Here is a 4525-nt window from a genome sequence, read left to right on the forward strand (position 1 = left end):
CGGCGGCGGTCGGGGCGCTAGGGTTTGGAGGCCCCGGGCTGGGCTCCCCGGCTTATAAAGCCTGGACGGGCCTAGTGTCCGGGTCGGACACGCCCCGTAGGTTGGTTGCGTTTTTTTTAAATATTCCACGCAGAAAAACAAATAAAAGAAATACTAAACTGACTCCAAAAATCCCGAAATACATTTTCCCCGGCTTCTAAAATCAAGCCGCACAAGGTGAACATTTATTTGGGGCCTAAATGCAATTTTGAAAAACGCACATTTTTCCTAAATTCAAATAAAATATCGAAAAACTCCGAAATAAAATCTTATTTGTTTTTATTATTAAATCCTCAATATTTCTTTATTTTGGGAAAGTCATTTTATTCCCTCTCTCATATTTTTGTAATAGAAATAATTGATGATAAAATAATTAAAATCAAATGATCCTATTCTCAAAATTTGAGAAAACTCAAATATGAAAATAACGAAATCCCCAACTCTCTCCGTGGGTCCTTGAGTTGCGTAGAATTTCTAGGATCAAAATCAAAAGCAAATAAATTATGATATGTAATGATGATCTAATGTATAACATTCCAAATTGAAAATTTGGGATGTTACAAACCTACCCTCCTTAAGATGAATCTCGCCCTCGAGATTCGGGTTGGCTAGAAAATAGGTGAGGGTGGTCCTTGAGCAAATCTTCCTCTCGCTCCTAGGTGGCTTCATCCTTCGTGTGGTGGCTCCACTGAACCTTACAAAACTTGATAACCTTGCTGCGGGTGACTCGGCTGGCAAACTCGAGAATCTTAACTGGTTTCTCCTCATAGGTCAAATTGTTATCCAACTGAATTGCTTCCAATGGCACTGTGTCTCTCAAGGGTTGTCAGCCATCTCCGCGTGGCACTTCTTCAGTGAGAAACGTGGAACACATCATGAACTCCTGACAATCCTTCGGGCAATTCCAACTTGTAGGCCACTTCTCCCAGACGTTCCAATACTCGGTATGGTCCTACAAATCGTGGCTCTAACTTTCCCTTAACACCAAAATGCTTTATTCCCCGAAGTGGGGATACTCGAAGATAAACTCTGTCTCCGACTTCGTAAACTGTTTCCTTGCATTTTGAATATGCATAACTCTTCTGCCTGGATTGAGCTACCTTGAGCCTATCGCGAATCAATTTCACCTTCTGTTCAGACTCTTTGATCAAATCAGGCCCAAACAACTAGCGGTCTCCAACTTCATCCCACGACAATGGTGTCCTGCACCTCCTTCCGTACAAGGCTTTGAAAGGGGCCATCTTTAAACTGGATTGATAGCTGTTGTTGTAAGAGAATTCTGCATATGGAAAATTGCCGTCCCAACTAGATCCATAATTTAGCGCGCAAGCTCTCAGCATGACCTCCAAAATCTGATTGACTCTCTCGGTCTGTCCATCTGTCTGTGGATGAAAAGTTGTGCTGAACTCTAGCCTAGTACCCAAAGTTTCGTGCAACTGATTCCAGAACTTTGATGTAAATTGGGTTCCTCTATCTGATACTATACTCCTCGGAACTCCATGTAAGCATACAATCCTGGTCATGTATATCTTTGCCAACTTAGCACTGGTGTAAGTGGTCTTTACCGGGATGAAATGAGCTACTTTCGTCAACCGATCAACTACAACCCAAATCGAGTCATAGCCTGAACGAGTCCTGGGTAATCCCGTGATAAAATCCATGCCTAACTTATCCCACTTCCATTCGGGTATCGGCAATGGCTGTAGCAATCTTGCTGGCTTCTGATGCTCTGCCTTTACTCTCTGACATACGTCACAAACCGCTATATACTCCGCAATATCTTTCTTCATTCCGGTCCACCAGAAAGTATCCTTCAAATCCAAATACATCTTCGTATTTCCTGGGTGAATCGAATATGGTGAATCGTGTGCCTCTTGCAGAATCAACTTCCTGATCTCCGGGTCATTGGGCACATAAACACGGTCTTCAAACCATAGGGTGTCGTGCTCATCCTCACGAAATCCTTTAGCCTTTCCTTCGCTCATTTTCTCCTTTATAGAGGCAATCTCCTTGTCAGTCTTCTGAGCTTCTCTGATGCTATCCATCAAAGTTGACTGAATCTCCAATGCTGCTACATAGCCTCTTGGAACTATTTCCAAACATAGCTCATGAAGATCCTCGGCTAACACCTTTGGTATTTCTCCCATCATTAGTGTATTGACATGGCTCTTACGGCTCAATGCGTCAGCTACTACATTAGCCTTTCCGGGATGGTAATGCAATCTCATATCATAATCCTTGATGAGCTCCAACCATCTCCTTTGTCTGAGGTTTAATTCCTTCTGCATGAAAATGTATTTCAAACTCTTGTGATCCGTGTACACCTTGCAATGATTTCCAATGAGGAAATGTCTCCATGTTTTCAATGCATGCACTACGGCTGCTAACTCCAAATCATGCATGGCATAATTCAATTCGTGGGGTTTCAGTTGTCGTGAGGCATATGAAACAACTCTCCCTTCCTGCATAAGCACTGCTCCAAGTCCTCGTCGTGAAGTGTCGCAATACACCTCATAATCCTTGGTCTGGTCTGGCAAAATCAACACTGGTGAAGTAACCAAGCGTTTCTTCAACTCCTGGAAACTAGCCTCACACTCCTCAGTCCATATGAACTTGGTGTCCTTCTTTAACAACTCCGTCACAGGTTTTGCAATTTTGGATAATTCTCAATAAATCTCCGGTAGTATCCTACAAGTCCAAGGAAACTCCGGATCTCTCCAACTGTTGTTGGTGCCTCCCACTTGGTCACGGTATCAACTTTAGTGGGATCAACTGCTATTCCTTCTCCGGATATAACGTGTCCGAGGAATCCTACTTCCTTCAACCAAAACTCACATTTGCTAAACTTGGCATATAGTTCATGTTCCCTGAGCTTTCCAAGAACTAAACGCAAATGTTCCTTATGCTCCTCTTCATTCTTCGAGTAAACCAGAATATCATCAATGAACACCACGACGAACTTATCCAAGAACTCCATAAACACTTTGTTCATCATGTTCATAAAATAGGCAGGTGCGTTAGTCAGACCAAATGACATAACGGTATACTCGTACAGCCCATACCTGGTGGTAAAAGTTGTCTTAGGTATATCATGTTCTCGAATCTTCAACTGGTGGTATCCTGATCGCAGATCGATCTTGGAAAATACCTTAGCTCCTTGCAATTAATCAAACAGATCATTGATTATTGGTAGTGGGTACTTGTTCTTGATCGTTACTTCATTCAACCCACGATAGTCAACAACCATCCTTAACGACCCATCCTTTTTCTCCACTAGAAGTACTGGTGATCCCCAAGGCGACGAACTTGGGCAAATGTAACCTTTACCTAGTAACTCCTTAATCTGCTTATTAATCTCCACCAAATCCTTTGCGGGCATCATGTATGGTCTCTTTGATATTGGCCCTGTGCCTGGTAATAGCTCAATCAAAAACTCAATATCTCTATCCGGTGGCATGCCTGGCAACTCTTCGGGAAATACGTCAGGGAAATCCCTTACCACTGGTACTTCCTCCTGCACAACTCCTGATAAGGAATTTACTTGTGTCCTATTTGGCGCATGCCGGGATACATACTTGATCCTTCTTCCTTCTGGTATCGTAAGCAAAATTCTCTTACTGGCGCAATCCATGTTTCCCCCATACATCGACAGCCAATCCATACCGAGAATTACATCCAAACCTTGGGATTCCAGAATAATTAAATCCGTTGGGAAAATATGCCTTCCTATACTTAATGGCACTTGGAAACATCCTTGACTGGCCATATACTCTGCTCCTAGTGAGCTTACTAGCATAGGTGTTCTAAGAACCTTAGTGGGCAAGTTATACTTATCCACAAATCCCCTTGATATGTATGAATGCGATGCACCAGTATCAAAAAGAATGAGTGCAGTAAATGACTTAACCAAAAACTTACCAATTACTACATCCGGCTGCTCTTCAACCTCCTCCACATTAACGTGGTTCACCTGTCCGTCCTCCTTGGCGCAAGTTGCGAAACTCTCGCTTCTTCAAGGCCATAGATCCTGTTGAAACTGGTCCCATGTGACAGTGTCGACAGGGAAAGTGGTTGTGAAATTCTCCCACCATGATGTTGCGGGTCCTTCAAGCTGATGTGCGGCAAACTTCACCTTCTCCGCATCTGTGCATCCTGCTGTGGTCAACTCTCTAGCTGTCTTGCGGAGCCAATCATCTGCTACTATCGGCTCGGTGCTACTGGAAAACACCGGCGGATTCAGCCTAAGAAAACGGGCTAAGTGATCAACAGGTGGTGGTGGTGGTGGGTTGTTGTTGTTGTTCCCCTGATTCTGATTCTGGACTAGCAACTGCATCAATGTGTTCTGTTGCTAGATCAATTGGGTGAGCTCCGGTGGGAAGGTAAATCCGGGGTCACGTCTCAGAGGCATCTGAGGGTTTAGAAAAGATGAGATTTAAGAATAGAGGGGGTCTAAAGAGAAAACACTACCCATATGCACATGAGGCAA

Source organism: Triticum dicoccoides, chromosome 2A, assembly GCF_002162155.2.
Source record: "Triticum dicoccoides isolate Atlit2015 ecotype Zavitan chromosome 2A, WEW_v2.0, whole genome shotgun sequence".
NCBI classification, from domain to species: Eukaryota; Viridiplantae; Streptophyta; class Magnoliopsida; order Poales; family Poaceae; genus Triticum; species Triticum dicoccoides.